The 19,921-nt window shown below is 40.3% G+C and overlaps 2 protein-coding genes across 3 annotated transcripts in view; one reads left to right on the top strand and one right to left on the bottom strand.

Moving 5' to 3' along the window:
• The window catches only part of LOC145992738 (tectonic-2-like), a 619,016-nt gene that overhangs the window by 368,025 nt on the left and 231,070 nt on the right, over nt 1–19,921 (bottom strand). The gene's annotated exons all lie outside the window — the stretch shown is intronic.
• LOC145992150 (uncharacterized) overlaps nt 1–19,921 on the top strand; it is a 266,282-nt gene that overhangs the window by 130,111 nt on the left and 116,250 nt on the right. For both annotated transcript variants that reach the window (XM_083128421.1, XM_083128422.1), the window contains exon 2: nt 1,440–1,518. The gene's annotated coding sequence lies outside the window, so the exon portion shown is untranslated. The remainder of the gene's footprint in view (nt 1–1,439; nt 1,519–19,921) is intronic.

The following is a 19,921-nucleotide window of genomic DNA, read 5'->3' as shown; positions in this document are numbered from 1 at the left end:
AAAGCGCCAAGAACAGAAGTACGCAAGTACACAGCTCGCAGTACAGATGATTGGTGACTAGGTCACTCGTTGTTCATTTGTTTAAAATCACTGAGGTAGAAAGCCAGCAGCACAGGTAGATGGGGCAGCAAGTTGGTGGTTATAGTTCTTCTAATGTGTGGAAATGTATGTGTAACAGCATTTGAATATGCTATGTGATTTCTATTGTGAAAAACAAGTGTTTAAATGGCGAGGAAAACAACGAGTACTCAGTTTTATCTCCTGATCGTATTTGGCGCTGCAGTCGAAGTGCAAATCGAAAGACAACACTTCCAGTCCACGACTTGAAGACCGCACTCCAAGACCATACTCGGAGGATGCTCGCTTCAAGTACGGTCTTTCACCTTTCGGACACGGCCATAGTATCATCAATGTGGTAACTTGGTTAATGTTATCACGTACGAGGGTTATCCACAAAGTAAATTCAGATCGAATTGTTTGTTTAAACTGTTGTTTTAAGTCCACTTTATGCACAGATAGGATAATCGAAACTTAGCCTACAGTTTAAACTGGGATACAAACCACTGTGCATTGTGCCTCCACCTTGATTACGAGGCGACGACGTTACCACTACGCCACCGAGGAGGCCCCTAAATTACGATTGACTATTGAGTAAAAGCAAGAATATATTTACAAGCTCTTTGCCGACCTCCGTAACGGAATGGTTTGCACAGCGCGCTACGGCGACAGGGTCGAGTTAGAACTTCGACCTGGGCGATCTTTGTGGGTGTCCATCAATTTCATCATATCATCACTCATCCCCATCTTCGCGATTAGCCAAAAGTGGAAGAAAGCGAAGTGAAAAAAACAAATCAATCAATCAACAAACCATTCGTATGTCGTATGCTCCTTTTCGACATGTTACCAAAATGTTGAGGCGATCGTTGTAACTGGGCACCTGTTTCTTGTACACCTTCATAGTAGAATAATGCCGCCTGTAATGCAAAACCACTTGTTAACGGCTTGTTTGACACCGACGTCGTCGTGCAACAGCCAGCCAACAAGGAAGGATTTCAAATGCCGCTAAGTCTAGGATGTAGGGGGGATGACCGAATTGTTCTGAGCCAAATGTCGTGATGCGTTCTTGCGTTGGCGCTGCAGATTGTGTACATTGTCATGGATCATTACAAATATAAAATGAAAATCATAAATATATACACCAAACATTCACTACAACCAACTTTTACTGCTATATCTTAAATTTCGATTCCCTTAAAAATACAAAAACGCTACGTCGTAGTCACTTACAATTTGACTTCTACTCTTTACGACTAACCACTTGTAATTTTTTTATCCATCCGAAGCGAATTCCAATGATTTTTCCATTCGTAAATAAACTGATTCTGTATCTCACATTTGTCAACTTGCAATGCCTAACACTTATTATTTTATCTCAACAGGTACATTTGGAAACACCCATGCGGGGATTGAAATCCTGGACCGTTCCATCACTGCAGAACTATTAATTTCAAGCAAAAGGTACGTAAACATCAAAGCGATGTTGTACTTGCGTCTGGCTTGTGATAATAAAGGTAATTGATGTTGGTAATCTGTGGGTATGCTGGTTAGAGATGAAGTAGAGACGAAAATCGAGTGTGTCTGCGTCTCGTCTTGACTTGTAAATGCCGTGTCGTTCTAGTCTCGAAATATGTATAGTAAAAGCAACCTTAAATCGTAGCACAAACTAAACAGAGTATAGAGGGTCATTAAGGAAAACATTTTTTTTTGTTTGACGCCTCTTTTCGACGCTACGAGCACTCGAAAGGGAGGGGGGGTTATCCAGCCTACATATGCAACACAGGCTCACAATTGCCACACATAGATTGACGTTGCAGTTACTATGAACAAAATATAGGAGTCGCTGTGGTCTGGTAATCGAGCAGAGTCGCAGGTTCGAAGCTGTGTGAGACACAGTTGTTTGTGCTTGTGTGTCATAAATAACAAGTAAAGAATTAAGTCAAATTGACACAGGAAAGAGAATGATAAGGGAATCTACGGCTTAGGGGGTTTTCCATTTAAAAAAAAAAAGTTGATAGTGAGTCTGAATGCTGCGCATGAGACTGCTTCGATTCCAGGGTTAGGCGATCAGACCGTGTCCTGCATAAGACGGCTCTGCGGTTCACACAGCCTCTAATAAAATGGGTACTTGGTGGTAAAGGAGGCCGGCTCATGCGTTGATCATTTGTGCCATTTATTATTATCCAGGCTGTTACTAATTTACACAATGACGACAGAGAATTGTAGTCCAGGTTTTAGTAACCCATAGAAGCTACAATATTACTGGGAAAGTCAGTCGTGATCTTGGATATGAAAATCTTCCTACTGTTTGATCTTACCTCAAGATTGTCAATTCGGCATCTGGGGTTTTCTCACAGACTTTAACTGAAGTCACATTCTGAGGAGATTGGGAAGGAGATGTGAGAGAACAGCGCTGGCGTCTGTTGCCTCTCCCCCCATGAAATTTACTCCACGCAATAAGAAGCTTGTCTGAGGAAGTGGGGTCCAAACACAGTGTGTCTCTTTCATCCGAGGAGTAGTGCATTGTCTGTTCCTTCGCGGACTCCTCACGCGAGGCTGCAGTTTGCTTTATGAGGCATTGTTGAGTGATCTCCCGACTCCGACGAAGCGAACGCGCGGAACAAAAGGCTGACTTTCTTCCGCGGGACAAAAGATCAGCTAAATTATCTACTTCGCCTCATTTCGCTCCATATACATATTACCAGACTGGAGTGGAGGAGAGTAGGTTGTCAGCCACGCTCAGGTTCACGTCATTACGAAAAGTTACTGAAGAGAAATGGACGACATGCAGATTAAAACACACACACACACACACACACATCTAAAGTAAGCAAACAACAGAGAAAGAGTGTAGGCACCAAAATAGGTCAAATAGGTGCGAAAGTACAGAAGTAGATACACAGAAACACTGTGCAAATTAATCTTTTTGCTTTCAGGGGAACGCCAATCAGTGGCGTATCTGTAATTTCAGTTCGGGAGGTAGGTTTTTTTGGGAGTATGCAAATATGTATACAGGATGCGCGTGCACTCCAGTGGTGGCACACAGCATAACTGTTACAAATTACATCTTTTGGGTTTTCATTATTTCTTCCGTGTTGCCTCAACAGAATCAACCTGCAAGCCTCCAAGGTTCGTCCTTTTACGATATGGGGAAATCAACACCCTCTCGCGGCGTGTTGACAAAACATCTGCGTAACATCACCCTGGCCAGCCTGTAGCCTTCGGTGCCATCAAGAGCCCGAAAAATCAACGAGCGACCTTGAAGGATCCAATGGAAGGGTACGTTGTGTGGAGGCAAATTCCTTTTCCCAATCGGCAAGGGCGGAAAGAAACCAGAGTGGCATCGCTTCAGTCTGTTGATGTCCTCAGTGTAGCGAACTGCACGATTGAGTGTCCAAGTGTACTGTATACTTTCAGCGATGTAGCATATGCACCAAGCTAGTTTAAAAATTATATTCATAAATAAACTATAAAGTTTCAAAACACAGGAGAGACACAAAAAATATGATTACTGACATACGGATGATGTTTGATTGATTGAGTTCAGATTTTCGACACCAAGAAGGTGTGTAAGAAGGCCAATACATTTTAGTTAAATAGCAGACTTAGAATCCCATATAATAAAGTTTTTAGAATATTCACTTCACATGTTAAAAGTAAAACAAGAAGACAAACTGAACGGCAATTTACTGTTGGCTAGGGTAGAGATTTTAGGTATTACTTGCCATGTATTTAATAAAAATCATAACGATTATAGCATAAAAATACATAATTATAATACAATTTAGTATTATATATATTAATCCTAATGTCAACCAAACACAGCCCCAAAATTGGAACAAGAAGATGGTAAATGCCAATAGCCACTTACTGTAGTAGATTTCAACTTGAAAATAGTCCAAAACATGATCCCTTTCCAAGAGCATTTAATGTGCAATCTCTACTGTAACTACTGGTAATACTCACTGTTCCAAACTGAAGTATAGGTTGTTCAAACCAAATTAAAAATGTCTTGGTTGTGCCTTCTTTTCTTTGTTTAAAAACCTACTTCTAGTGTACTATCGTAACGATCCGTAGTATATTTTAATTGTTATGGACAACGAACTCCAACTTCCAATCATTCAACCATCGTTTTCCAATCAGGAAATATTCAGAAACATCACAGAGATGCAGTGTCAGACAGTGTCCTGGACTTCAGCGGTATAAACATGTAAACGGACGAAATCCAGGAAGAGGCTACAGTCCTGACTGTGCATTTGTTTAGTAAATTGAATTGCAATAAATGTCTCGGAGGCTGAGAGTTCGGGGTCAGTTCTAATTCAGTTATTGAGGAGCAAGTTACGATTGAATAGAGAGAGAGGAGGAGGTTCTAGGGAGTGTGTGTTAACGCGAGTCGCGAGTCAGACTCGACGTACAGTCACAAGCATAACCTCTCCCAGCAGATCTTCAGTTGGAGTACAGAGACAGGTATATCCTTACATTACCCATGCTGATCCAGTCTTTAGGGGGTGTGAAACTCAAGTGTCATGTGTTGCCATTCAAGTGTGTAAATTTAGTACCTCTAGCGCCTTACCACCAAGCTCACCACGAGCAGAGAGTGCTTTATCATCAAGAATGAATGATGATTAGTGAGCTACATTCCCATACCTAAGGGTATGAGACGTGGTGGAGACGCTATCTTGATTTTTTTTTTGCAGAAACACAGTAAATTTCCCGCACATTTCCAGAAAAAGTAAATACCCTACACCTTTCCAGGATTTCCAGTGTGGTAAACACCCTGAGGTATCTTTGTTGATCTTGCCCTTCCAAAATCATGTCAGCTCCACTGTCCATACCTGGCCTACTTTGAACGTGTGCACAGCAGCTTGTTTATGATAATCCACCCATGGCCGACAAACGTCACTTTCCAAAACCGCGTCACATGCATGTTACTACTCGCCTGATTGATTGTTCTCGTACAGCTAGCTGTTGACTCTTAACATACAAGGGTTCAAAGATAAACCTTAATTTGTCTTTATTTTTTATCTACCATATTTCTTCATGTATGGTTGCATACGTTTGCTGCATTTTAAGATAGACCAATTGCTGATCTACATGTAATTTCAAATCTGAGTTAGTGTTCGTGTACCTCATGAAGAAGCTTTGAGATGGACGTGCAGTGACACATGAGCCACTCCGAAGGTCTTTCCACCCATCTGTCTTACAAACTGAGGCTATTGTCGAATTTATTCCCACCATCCCTATACTTGATGGCGTGGTAAGCATGCACAGAGATACTGAATTTTCATTTGCCGCAGAATTTCTATTCGTAGTAGGCTTCCAGAGGGCAAGAAACCACGATTAAGACTGTATCACTTCGTAATCAAGGAGTTGCAGGTTCGATTCCAATCTGTGCAGGAATTGACACGGTTTACTACAGGGTGGCTATAAATTTTAGAACCATAGGAGAAACACTGGATTGGGAGAAGGGGCCATGTGGAAAGGGCAGCAAGATTACCTGACCTGAACCCTATGAATTTTGCCATATGGGGGGTTGTGAAAGCTGAGGTTTATGGAGTAAAAATTCTGGATCTGGAACATCTCCGGGAAAGAATAACCACTGCAATTGCTCCTCTGGAACCACGTATGTTAAAGACAATTCAAAGAAGTATTGTAAACCGTCCCCAGACGTGCGTTGAGAATGGTGGCGGACATGTGGAGCACGTTCTTCAGTAGGAACATGTGCTATGTATCATTTCTCCTATGGTTCCAGACTTTATAGCCATCCTGTATAACACGTTAAAACTGCGTGCATGAAAGTGAACTTTCGAAATTATGCAGATTTTTTTTTACCGCTGATGTAAATGCAAAGTATGAATGTAAACCAGGTTTGTGATTGGTGGTTTAGGAGAATCCGCGATTCCCTCAGCAATAGCAGTGTGAACTTTATCTCGTTATACTGTTTCACAGTATAGTGTTTCGTCCTTCACCTAAAACAACGGCCGTGCCCTAGACTTGGCGGACTTTAAAGAACTAGATTGGTTTAAATGTCGCGTGGTTCGTAACTCGATCACCATGTCCCTCGGTGGTGGGCAAATTGAAATCGGACCGGCGAGTCGATTAATCACTAGACGTACAAAAACATGCTAGCTGGTAGCTCGTCCAGGAGGGTAGGTATGAAAAAGGGATATCGCTCGCTGCTCGGGTGAAGAGAATAGTCACGGGCTAGATCACAAGCAAAATCTAAAACTAGATTCACACGCGGTGTTACAAACGACATACGATATATGAAGATGTAAAACTTGGAGCTAAGATTATTGAATAGAGTTGAATAGAATTGAGACCAAGATCCATAAAAAGACATAGGTTCTTGCCTAATGGATCAGTAGAACCCAGATTTGTATGTAATATCAAAGTACAAAATATGTACATAAATATGTAACAATAATTGATAAAATGTATACCTACATATGTATTATCAAAAGGATGTGTAGCTAAATATGTAGTATCAAAGAATATGCAATATTAATAAAAATCGAGTGTCCAAGCAATTTCAAGAACTCTGCTAGATATTTATTTTATTTTAACATATTCAACATAATTTTAAGGACATAAGTTGTTCAAATTTAAATTTGTATCAAATTTATAAACTCAAAAAAGCACAGCAACGTGTATGTATTTAGGAAACCAATTTTGTCAACTATTCATTACTTTTCACATCGCAAATTATTGTAGAATATGTAAATATGTAGCTCTTTGTAACTTTTGAAACGTCAGCATCATCTTTCGATAAATTACAGTTCTTTTTCTTCAACCTGAATTTTGACTTGCAGTCAAATTAGGTGATCATAAGCATTATGCATCTCATTGATTACAAAATATGACATCACGTGAGCTACAAATTTTCTTCTTCACGTTTCAGAGATTGAAAATATAGAAAAAAAATCCAAAATATGTTGTTTTATGTAAAGTAGCAAATATGTAAAATATGTAATATCCTGGCAAATATGTAACATAAAACTTATGCAAAATCATGTCAGTTACATAATCGTTGACATTTTTCTGTTCAAGGTATGTATCTAGAAAGGAATAGGATATTTACATACAAATCCGGGCTCTACTTATCAGCACCTGCCAATTAGATATGACAGCTGTCAACCATTTTAGGCGAAATGGGATATCCCGTTTCGCCTAAACCGGTTGGAAGGGAAATATTTCACGTGAGGGAAATTTTGAGGGTGATCAAAGTAAACCCAAAACATTTCGGAGCATGTGCCGATGCTAATTACGAACACTCACACTGACCAAATAGTCAGGTGTTGCTCGTAAAAAGGAGTTTTGCCTGGAGATGTTTATGGTATTTGCTATAAGATAAAAGAACATATGCATAGAGTAACATATTTATAAAAGCAGACACAACAGCCATCAGCCTTATTCATATGCTAAGCGCTAATAAATTACGTACAATGAAATACAGCACAAGAACTTACAAATCTACTAAATGAACACAGTGTGATAATGCATCAAGCTAATCATATGAACGTATGTCTCCATTTTAATCTGACGTTTAGCCATTTAGCCAGCTTCACGCAGATCCATTTTCTGCTTGTTCTTGTTTTACATAACCTAACATGACCAGGTGTGTAACATCAAGGAGAAATAAGGATGAATTAACATTAACAAGGATATTTCGCCTAAAATTGCGGCCAGGTCATAAATCACATTATATTGTGTCGATAAGCAATTAGGCGAAACGGGACTACACGAGGCTCTTATAAAAAGAGGAATAATCGGTTCTGTAGGAACTGTAAACAGTATTATAAGGCAATGGTGGAATCATTGAATAGGAATTTCTCCCCTCCCCCCAAAAAACTGCCTCTTTTTATGTCGAATTCGTTTTCCAGGAAATCTGCGAAACTGATACAATTTCTTGAACAAAAAAATAAAAGTTCGTTTGCGAAAGAAATTGCTGTTGTTTGTAAGAATTGCCTTCAGAAATAACGATTCGAGTTGTTTGCGTTTGCATCTTTCATAAATTGAGCGAAAAACTGGCCTCGGGTTTTGTTTGAATATTCATGCGACAAGTTTTGTTTACCTTCGCCTTCCAGCTTGCTAAGTGTAACCGCGAGGCGGAGGATGAGGCTGGAAATCGATGCACCGTGGCGAAAACGACTGGATGCGGTCTGGGATGGTTTAGAGACGAGAATTGCACGAGACTGTCCCGTCTCGGGTAGTCTCCAAATATCTGAGCTCGCAGTAGACTTGCAACAAACTTAAAATATGATTGAAGACTGGGCCAAAAACGCTGGCTCGACGAAGACTGACCCGGGTCTCTGCCATACATTGATATTAAATAATTCTCTGAATGTTAGTTGCAATGGTTCTACATATTAATTGGACATTATCCATTATCTAGTGCTAATAGGGTCCAAGAAATATTTCTTACGTAAATTGAAAATGTGGCATGTGGCACTGTTATCGATAAAATTGATTGATTTGCTTTATTTTTCTTTGCTTTTTGTGCCACTTTTGGCTAATTTGCGTAGATGGGGATGATTGATGATATGATGAATACACACTCGCAAACATCAATGCCCATGCCGGGATTCGAACCCGGGACCCCTGGCATCGTAGCGCGATGTGCTAACCACTACGCCAAAAGGGCCGGCTGTTATCGATAAAATGTCCAAGCGCAGAGTGTCTACCAAAATAACACACAAAAATTCTTGAGTTTTTCATGTCTTCTCTCTTGACCTTCCTTTCCTTCTTCTTGTCCATTATTTTTTCTTAACATTTATTTAATCGCCCCATACTTAGTTATAGTTGGAAATTAAGGAAATAAATATTTTCATTCAGAAGGTCAGTTAAGATGAAAACTGCAGCTGCATGTAAAAAAGTTTCAGCCTTCATTCTGGATGGGGAATGGCCACATTATTTAATATTTTTACAATACTTAAGAAACAAAGTGAGCAAATCTTAACCACAACTCAATACAATTTTAGATTGCCAAATATTCAATTTTATCAAATCCCAGTACAGGTATATATAACAACGTAAATTCATCATTGTAAAAATAGCAAACATTCTTGACTTCTTCTTGACTGGATTTCAGATAATAATTTCTGTAAACGTTGCCTCTACAAAAGTGAAAGTTGCAATATCGTTGCGAGAGTAGCGCTACAGTGGGTTAAGTATGCACTTGTCGAGCCTTCAAACTTCCCACCTATGTTGCGGATTCGGACTCTATACTCTGTCGTGGATAATTCTGCGCAAGTGGTGTCTAGAGTGCTCCAGTAATGAACTCGCGAGCGGGGGACCGAGTGCAGCTACCAGCTGTTCGCAGCAGCGTCTTGCTTCGCCAACTCCCTTTCTCCCCTTCTGTTCCGTTATGCGCGGCCTTGCTTCACGGATTACAGGGAGAGAGTATTACGGTACGGGTACTCCGCGGGTGGAACGGTACTTTGGGGGGCAGTAGCTGCGAATTCGGACACGGCTGAGCAGAAGTGCACACGGGCACGTCGAGTATCTGAGCAATGCTCATTCAACAGACAAGATCATTTACTTGGCGGTGTGTGCTCATTGATCAAAATACAAGTGCCTTTGAGTAATCTGTCATCAATATGGCTGCGTCGAGTGGACAATATTTCAGTGACTGAAAGCTGTTAATTGTGGAAATGGATGATGTGGTCAAAACTGTCAAAATTATATTTCACACACTTGCACAACTTGCCAAAACTATGGTATATATTTGAGTAAACAATTATTTTAATGCAAGTACAAAAAAGTGGAAAATTATATCAACTTCTGTTACTTCCTCTGTAATTACGCTATATCGCAAGCCGCAAAATCACGAATAATTCCTCATGAGCAGCAATCTTCACACTCTTTGCCTCATGTGATCGAAACACAAAAGACATATTCTGTGGCTTATACTTGTGGCGAACAAGGTTCAAGTTCGCTCAGCAAGAAAGTGAGCAGCAGCCGCCAAGCATCACGAGGCTAGATTTCCTGCTGGATTTTCCAGTTGGGTTTGGACTAGTTGGGTGGTACTGGCTCACCTGCAAGTTTTCGCCTCGCAAGATACTTGTGTTACCGTACATGTAGATGTACTTGATAAGCTTTTTAATGAATTCGGGTATGCATATTCATACAGGAGATTCGCAGAATTCATTCATGAAAATATTTTGTTGAACTACGTATGTCAAACATTTAATGCACTGTTAATAATATGGATTTTCATTATCAGCTAATCACATTTGTTGTGTACAAATCTCATCACGTTGGATAAATTCCTAAGATATTAATGAACACGAATGCACTTTTTTCATTCATCGAGCGGGGTGTAAGGGGTGAACTTCCACGTAGTTTACCCAATTGTCAACCTCACTTCCACATAGTACACCCTGGACTGCTTCTTGCAGACTAACGAGGCTCTGGCGACTGGCCTTATGGCCAGTATAATTCTGTGTGTTGTCCTGTGTCTTGTCCTCATGTGTGTTGAGTGCCTCTTTACAGCCTCAGCTTTTAACCAAAATCAGAATATTTCAATATTTTAGTTACAACACGACATTACAGTAATTCAGAATATTTTAGTCTTCCAACGTTACAGTTATGTTATTATTTATGTTATTATTTACATTTTAGTTTAGGTAAGGGGCTGGACCCCGTATAAAGTGACTGGTGCAAAATAGCCTAAGTGCTGACGCACCCAAAATTTTAAATTCAAATTCATTCATCGAGCAGCGTACAAAAACAAGCAGCACTCGGAAAAAAACCGCAGACAAACAAGACCAAACTGATTGGCTGTTCCACAGAATCTAGCAAAGAAAGCAAGTTGCAATTATAACATGGTCTAGTCGTCAAACCCAGTCAAGCAGCCATCATTTTCAGCCAGATTGCCAGTCCAGCGCCAGCATTCATACTGGAAATCTAGTTCAGTGTGATTCAGCCTTTATTTGGCGGTCAAGTAGCTGAGCGCTCAGATACTAGACGCTCCCCTGGTCTCCACACACAATGTGGAACGTTCGCCGTGCAGCGTTGCCAAGTCGCAGCGTCAACTTTTTTTTGTTTGAGCACTTTCGAATGGCACGCGATAGGAAAGGAGTGGAGTGTGGGTAAGGAATACGCTGTGTCGCTCCCGGCTAAAGAATTATTCCCAGAAGAGTTCGAGGGAAATATAGTTGATGAACAAGTAACTTCTGAAAAATGCTATTCAAGTAAAAAGACTACATTGATTGTTTCGAAATTAGCTGAAGGCTATGACAAGAACACGGTTTCATTGCAACTGAAAATATGTTTTCCAACTTTTCCAGTTTTCATTGCTCTGTTTGACAATAAAAATACATGAAAGATAGGAAGAGTTGAACATACGCTTCTAGAAAGTTACTTTCTTTATCTATATAAAAGGAACGTCTTGACAGATGGAAAGTTCCTGTTTGGTGAATAAGAAAGAAACATAAAAAATAATTTTCTGCTTTTCGTTCACGCCACGATTTTTTTTCCCGTAAGCAAAATTATGTCGCTTTAACGATTTCGTGTTTGTACCAAAAATAAATAGGCTGTTGTTGCCTTCCTGACCGATTCATTAAAAAATGATGCCGTTTTTGTGTCACATATGAAGCAAAGGCGGACTGCAGAACAAGAATTTGCCGGCTCCCGTGGCGGAGTCATTAGCACATCGCGTTCCGGGATCGAATCCCGGCCTGGGCATGGATGTTTGTGGGAGTCTATTCATCAATTTCATCATGTCATCACTCATCCCCATCTTCGCAAATTAGCCAAAAGTGGCACAAAAAGCGAAGTAAAATAAATCAAATCAATCAATCACAACAATAATTTATTGGCCTAAATCTGCAAACATAATCTAGTTTTGCACAGAATGTTGGCACCGATGTGCCTTCGAATCTCGGGTAAGGTGGGGATGTGTCTGTCTCTTCCTTTATTTTATTCATCATTGTATTTAACATAGAGAGGTATGAAAGCTACGTAACCGTTTTCAAAATGCACTTCCTCTCATCGTGGTGGTTAACCCAATGAAGTACTAAAGAAGGACAACAATTAAATCTGGATTCAACATTCGAAAACAACGGTCAGGAATTCACATTGTAGGAAAAAGAGTGGGGTGCACCTCTGCACCAGCGTACATAAGAATCCATTCATCCAAAAATCCAGGATGTAATTGAAAATTAAATTAAAATAGTCATGGACAATTTGACGAACAATACTTGTACATTGCACTCAGTGATGTGCGTCTACGCGTAAACGACGACTGTCTACGTGTAGACAATTTAGACTATGTGATCTACGTAATCAACGTAGACAACATGCCGCTCGGCGTTCTCTGTGCAAGGCACGCGCATCGTTTCTAGAAGCAGAAACCAGCATCAGCAGGTGGACATATAGAGCGTGAAGTATTCTACTGTCCAGAAATAGGTGTTTTAAGTATTTATTTACATTCAACCAATTCACTAGGTATTAATTGAACTGAAAAATGAACTTGTAGCGACATACCAAAAAAAAAATCGATGTCCGTGGAATGACTAGATTTGTTTTACTTTTATTTCCATCATTTCACACGTGGAAAAATCTGCTTTAGACACACATTCATTTTCCTATGCAGTAATAAGACAAAATTATATTTTTAAACTTCCCTTTTGTCAGTGTAAAAAATGTCAATTTTCACTATGGCTGTCATTTGTTTTAATTTTTCCGGTAGTATATTTTCACCTTGTTAGTGAAAATTCGATAACTTTGATTACGTCGAATGGTCTTAAGTTGGTTATAGGACCAGACTATCGACATGTTTGAAAAAAAAAATCTTTCAAAGACAACTGGGATTTCTTTCCTCCCTGATATTTGCATTGTCTACGGTAAACGATGTAAACTATAAGCCAACGTAATCTTCGTGTAGATTACGCGTAGACAACGCATGTAGACGTAAACTTATAGTCTACGGCACAACACTGATTGCACTTTACTACTACGGAGAAACAACAGTCGCTAAAAAGGAGGGGGAAATGGTTTGATAAAGAAGATTAAAAAGGACCTGGGTATACGGACAAATACATCAGTGGCATAGTGAAAGACAATACTTTTTCGTGCCACCCTGTTTCCACATGTACATCAAACGTGGGGAAGGGGGGATGCTATTTATTTTCTTTCTCGGTCCGTCCTCAATATACACATGGTCTGGAGAACATGCTCTTGAAAAAAAAAAAATAAGAACCAATGCATTCAATACCGGGTATATAAATGTTGCGATAGGAGTTAACAGAAAAATTATCTCGGCTATGCCTGAAGCTCATGGATTGTGCACATGGCAGCACCCACGAGCCGAGAAATGATGGTATCCGATATTTGGCGGGTATCCAATGTTATGACAGTTTACCTTATCTGATTTCCAAACCCTGGCAGGTACAAAAAAAAAAAAAAAAAAAACCTTGAAATCAAGAGGTGGGTTCGATACCCTGCGAAGGCACATTGCACAGTGGTTCGGTTCGGATCCCACTTTAAACTGTGAGCATGGTCCTGATTAACCTTTCTGTGCATAAAGTGGACTTAACAGCAATTCAGCAGCAGCAGCAACGGACAAAAAAAAAAGGATTTGCCTCAATTATTCCAGGTTTTCGGATATATTTTCAAAATTCCAGGACTTTGTCACATTCAGGCTGTACAGAATTTCCACATCAGTGTAAATCAGCATCTCTTGGTGGAGGGGCGATCTCCCCCTATGCCCAAAAAACGAGTACAGGAGAGCAAACATCCATTTGCAAATCTACTTCCTTCAAATTTTTACAAAAAAAAAAACAGCGGGGAGGGGGGAGGAGGGGGCAGACACCCCAGCTATCACCACAAATCGTCGCACCCAATGGAAAGACTGGAACGAACATGCACGTACGCCTCTGCGGTCAGTTTATCCCGGCCGCATCTGCTGGGGGTCAAGGGGGAAGGACGCCCCAAAATGTTACGTTCCTCCGCATCCAATTTAAGTGCCCGCTGGGAGTTTCCCCAAGCGGCTTATGTAGTTGCAGCGCGACGACACCGCCGCTGACGTAAATCGGGAACAAATGAGATTTTAGCCGGCGGATTTTACATCTGATTTCTCTCGCGTCACAATCAATCTGCAGCTGCTGCCTGGTCGTGTTTAATTTGACAAGCATCGCGGTACCCCTGGCATACCTCTCTCTCTTGGCAGTCAGGAAAACCTGAGAGCGGAACTGCAAATTTTTCGCAACTAGATGCAATAACGTTCAAGGAAGACACCCGCAAAGGGCACGGAAGTTACAAATCAAAAGCTTACACAGGCCACGAAAGTTACAAATCATAAGCTTACAAAGGCCACGAAGATTACAAATGAAGATCTCGCAAAGGCCACCAAGGTTACAAATGAAGAGCTCACAAAGGCCACCAAGGTTACAAATGAACGAGCTTACAAAGGCCACCAAGGTTACAAATGAACGAGCTTACAAAGGCCACCAAGGTTACAAATGAACGAGCTTACAAAGGCCACGAAGGTTACAAATGAACGAGCTTTCAAAGTCCACGAAGGTTACAAATGAACGAGCTTACAGAGGCCACGAAGGTTACAAATGAACGAGCTTACAGAGGCCACGAAGGTTACAAATGAACGAGCTTACAGAGGCCACGAAGGTTACAAATGAACGAGCTTACAGAGGCCACGAAGGTTACAAATGAACGAGCTTACAGAGGCCACGAATGTTACAAATGAACGAGCTTTCAAAGGCCACGAATGTTACAAATCAAGAGCTTTCAAAGGCCACTAAAGTTACAAATCAAAAAACTTACAAAAGGCCACGCACGTTAAAATCAAAAGTATAGTTTGAATTCCTCTTGCCTGTCGTTCAAGAGGCATTTCAGTATATTCAACAGAGGTGTTACCGTAACAGCCAGGTTACGTCGATGTTTATTTTCAACATTTGGAGCGCACGCATTGTCCTCCTTGTCAAGAAGAGCACGAGAGGATGACGAGAGCAATGCATGTGCTCGAAACATTGGAAATAAACGCAGACTTAAACTAGCTGATAAGCCAAGAACACCTCTTTGCATCACGTCGCCAGGATACTTTCACTACTAGTTCTCCCTCCATCAATTCCATGTAATCATCATTCATTTTCGTCGTGGCGATTAGCCATGAGTGATACAAAAACGACGGCTAAGCTAAATAACAAAAATACGAAATACGATAAGAAATATTATTATATCCATTACTGTTAGATTATTAATACAGATATCGCACAGAGAATCAGCAGCTTGGGATGCTGTTTGCGCGAAGTGACGAGGACATTGGAACATGAAACGAGCAAAAACTGGATGGGTCTCCCCATATTCGATACCTTGTCACACGCAGCACTGCACACAGAAACACACTGATTTGCATATGGATAACCTCCGTGGTTTGACATTAGCGAAAGCATATGCTTCATTAAACATTTCTATTGGCCATGTTACCGAGGCACACACCATCGATCACAATACTAGCAGGAAAATAGTCTCCTCGTCTGCCCACGAATGGGGAAGTATCGTAACTCTGCTACAGTACCAAATAGCACAAAGTTTTAATCTTATACAAATGAAAAATAAAGTAAATTGGAATAAAGATTTAAAACTGCATAAATGAGAAAACAAACATAATACAACGTGCATGCCTTATGCACAATTTGAACCCAGAACCTATAGCATCTAGGTGAGAGTTTCACCACAAAGACTGGCCTCCCCGATGGCGCAGTGGTAGCGTCGTCGCCTTGTAATCAAGGGGTCCCGGGTTCGATGTCCGGTGGAGGCTCATAGTGGTTCGGATCCCACTTTAAACTGTAAGTCCAGTCCCGATTAGCCTTAATGTGCATAAAGTGGACTTAAAACACCAATTTAATCAATCACCACAAAGGATAACATTCCCTTCATCTGTTCCTATAGAAATGAGCAATGAAATTTGTTCAAAATGCGCAGATACTTGTAAAATATTTAATCAGGGCATTTCCTTGTATTTATTCGGTGTTCATTGAACTATTTAGTATAGTGTTTTTTTATTTTGCGTAGGCTTTCCTGCCTCTTTTGGCTAATCGCGACGATGAGGATAAGTGACAATTAGAATGAAATTCATGAAGGCATACTCACAAAGAATACCCATGCCTAGGCCCGGATTCGAATCCTGGAACTCCGGTAGCGAGACCGAAAGTCGCCACTTAACGCCAAAAGCAAGCTGCATTATTTCCATCATAAACAAGCTATTGTATATGGCATGTTGGAGTGGGAGAACTACGTTACTAAATACCCAGACTTCACACAGTAATAGAAAAGCTAATGAAATAGTGTTAAATTGCACAAATGGGCCCCCTCGATGGCGCAGTGGTAACGTCGTCGTGTCCCGGGGTTCGATACCCGATAGTGGCACATAGTGCTTCGGATCCCACTTTAAACTCAAGGTTCAGTCCCGATAAGCCTATCCGTGCATAAAGTGGACTGAAAAAAACAACAACTCAAACTCATAAATTACACACACAAGATTGTTTTATCTTGGCTCAAAATACCATAAATATCCACGTTCAAATAAGTCTCATAATAACCGAAAATATACACGTTAGTCCACAACCATCGTGTGAAGTTCCGCTTTAACAGGTTGAAAAAGTCCCGGTTCTCTCCGCCGGATATCGAACCCGGGTTACTCGGATGGTAGTCAGACGCCCTGACGACTGAGCTACCGCGGCTAACAGTAGGCGTAACAGTCGTTGGGAATCCCTGATCGCGAGAGGCAACGGCATGTGGTTTCTCCCAGAAAGGTACACGTTTCGGCGAACTCAAGGTAAAAACCTCCACGGATTTACCTGCCTTACACCTGACAACCACTCGTGCTCGGGTGAATTTTGGGTTGCATAGAAGTACGGCGTTCGGAGATCAAGGCCAGGAGCCCACACCGACAAAAGCGCACGCAGTCAATGATTTGATATGGCTAGGGGCATGCATATTTCGTTTTTGATGAAAAAACGTAATTTTAAAAAAACACATTGTAGTGTTAATTTTTCATGTTTTTGAAAGGTGTGAGATGCATTTTGTGACCATGTTTTGTCACGAAATAATGCGAAATGAACTGCAAAAAGCGAAATTAACTCTTAAACACGAAATTTTGGGTTTATTCACCGACGCGGCACCTTCTGAGGTCTGAATTATCCTGAGAGTTATGCAATTCCCGGAACATTGATTAATTCTGCTGTTAATGTTGGAGAAACAAAAACTGACTCCTTTACACAGAAATAAACTTAATACTCGGATAACTACATAAATGGGCTATTAGAAGTGAAATGTTAACTCTGTGGAATAAGTGTAGTTTTTAAATGAAATTTATGATTATATTCACAATTTTAAAACCAAAATGTCTTTTTATATACCTCTTTTGATCCAATTTTTCACCGCTATAACACTGATGTTTTATTTTATTTACCGCTTTTGAACCCGAAATTGACTCAGTTTTTATACCGAAATTTTGCTTTTTTATTTACCAAAAATATGTGCCTCTAGATATGGCTCGTTGACACGCGGGACGTTTAATGCACCGGAAGAAATTTCTCCACCGAGGATTCTTGTACCATATCCATACGTTATTTATATCTTTAACCTAACCTTTAACGAATTCTATTACGTTCCTTCGTTTAGTTGTGCCACCAGCATCTGAAGACAAATTTACAGTCTTCCGGCGGCTCAAGCCCACATTGCTTCAAGCTAGCGAACCCTATGCGAGTGTGAAATTAGAAACAGTACTGCTGGTTTAATCCACTGCACGCTGTAAGCCCATAGTGTACGATAGCTCATTGGTGACGTATTGAAGGCAATATACATGTGACTAAGGTAGCGTATGCCATTGGCTAGACTTCTGCGCTGGATGAGCGAGGAGTTTGGCGTGGCAGATCCTTGCCGACTGGGGGAGACATAGGACTAACTGGACACAGGCTGAGTATACTGTATATCCGTGTATTACCCTTTTTGGGCCTGCATGGCCTGGTCTAATTTGCCTAACGTTAATATAGTTATTTCGACTTCTTAAAAGTGCTAAAGAAGGATTCTTTTTGGGGGGGTAGATTGCTCCGGGCCATGTTGGCTGTGGGGGTTTTGGGCGGGGCTGCAGTTGACTCGTATAGCCGTTACTTACTGACTTTTGACGATTTAATTGGACGAACTGTTGCAATTTAATGGGAAGATTAGATATGGTTATTTTTGTTGAGTAAACTAAAACGTTGTTCTTAGGTGTTTTGATTGGTTATGAATGAACCATGTGATGCATATATAAATTTGGAAAGTATATTTAATTATATGATTTGTTAAAAAATATTATGGTTCAATGAATATTAAGTTTACATTAAATAGTTTAATTACCTACTGAAAGATAATTAACTTCCACTACGCCGATAATATAATCCACGTCTCACTTCTTTATTATTTATAAAGGGGAAACGGGCCTCCCCGATGGCGCAGTGGTAGCGTCGTCGCCTTGTAGTCAAGGGGTCCCGGGTTCGATACCCGGTGGAGGCACATGGCACAGTGGTTCGGATCCCACTTTAAACCGTAGGTCCAGTCCCGATTAGCCTTACTGTGCATAAAGTGGACTTAAAACACCAACTCAAACAAACATATAAAGGGGAAATAAGAGACGTAGAGGATTATAACGCTAAACATTTTCCTATTTTAGACGAAGAGTTCTAATATTTTTTTTGTTGTATATATTCTTAATCAGGAAATAGTAATTATCAGGATCCGGACAGTTATGCAGTTAAAATACCTCAAATATGCACGAAAAGTGTGCAAATATACACTTTAGAAAAACACCTTACCTTTTTTAAATGTTTTCCTTCAGTTACCGCAAAAACCCTGCATACAAACAGATATTTCTTTGTTTTTCAGTTCATACGAATTACATGTAATAAATGTAAAACTTGCAGTTCTGATTTCTTCCACACACTCTTGTTTACATTACACTGCTGTTTTATAAATTAAAGAAGAATTACATTCCTTACAGATCATGACTGCATTTCATTACAAAAGTATATCTCAAATTGTCAACCGTGAAACACCTGTTTTCGGTAAGAATATTTTCACAATGTTGTTTCTCTCTCAAAAAGAGTAGGGTAACACTTTCAATTAGTCAAAACTGATTTCCTCATTTGTACAGAAGAATCACATTCTGAAGCATTGTTGAAGTTCCCGAATGTATTTTCTGTCATCGTTTCATCTTTTTTTAACGATAATTCATGTTTTTATGTATAAAAATATCGCAATTGCTGTTGCTTCCATGTGCGAACCGGATGTTCCGTGCGCTTGATGACGTAACCCCCAGTCACTGTTTCCAACCACCCCGTGTTTTTTTCAAGATGACGTGACCCCAAATTTTAGCTATGCTTACCTACCCTAACCTAACCTTCCCGTGAATGGTTCGTGGGGCTATCCGTGAATGGTTTGTGGGGCTACCCGGGGAAAAAAATAGAAAATTAATAACACGGAAGTAGGCACTTTTTGGTTTAGAAGGTTGGAAACACTGCATCACTCGACAAAACACAAGCACGACGCGCGATGATCCAGAACGCTCGCGCCATATTGTGTCTCACACAAGCGAAGAAACTAACAATAATTACTTGTAATATGAAAAATTGAAATTATTTTCGTGAGAAAATCATAATTACACCTTATAGAATGTTCCGCAATGCAGAATAAGTAAGTAGCAATCTTAAAAAGGAAGAAATAAATGAGTTACAGGTGTTTTGACTAAATGAAAGTCATACCAAGAGTAGTTGTTGAGTGTTCTCGCGAGGATGACGAAAGAACTCTTATCTCCTTGTTTTGTGAAAAAAGGGTGGATCGTGAACAGCAATGAGGAAGGAAA

This window comes from Lepisma saccharinum, chromosome 9, assembly GCF_977018435.1.
Source record: "Lepisma saccharinum chromosome 9, izLepSacc3.1, whole genome shotgun sequence".
Taxonomy (NCBI): Eukaryota; Metazoa; Arthropoda; class Insecta; order Zygentoma; family Lepismatidae; genus Lepisma; species Lepisma saccharinum.
The sequence above is the reverse complement of the archived record's forward strand: the minus strand, read 5'-3'. Positions and strand labels throughout refer to the sequence as shown.